Below are 376 nucleotides of genomic sequence, written 5' to 3' on the forward strand. Positions count from 1 at the left end.
AAGAGAGTCAATATCTGAAATCTGAATAACTGTGACCACTATCACAAATACCCCCAAAAGAGCAAAACCCACAGTTAAAACAAAAATGCCAGCAAGAAAGTAAAAGAAGGGAAATCATCTCACCTTAAATTCCCAACTAACATTGAAGAAGTGAAACAAAAGGGGAAATAATGATCAAAAGATATTCAAACCATCTAAACAAGTAGCAATTAAAATGACAGAAATTAAGCAACACTTGTCAGTAACTACTCTAAATGTAAATGAGCTAAACTCCCCATTCAAATGACACAGATTAACTGACTGGATTAAAAAGCTAGAACCAAATATATGCTGTCTTCAAGAGACCCACCTTACCTGTAAAGACACTCACAGGCTA

Source organism: Galeopterus variegatus, unplaced genomic scaffold (genome assembly GCF_000696425.1).
Source record: "Galeopterus variegatus unplaced genomic scaffold, G_variegatus-3.0.2 Scaffold16012, whole genome shotgun sequence".
Lineage (NCBI taxonomy): Eukaryota > Metazoa > Chordata > Mammalia > Dermoptera > Cynocephalidae > Galeopterus > Galeopterus variegatus.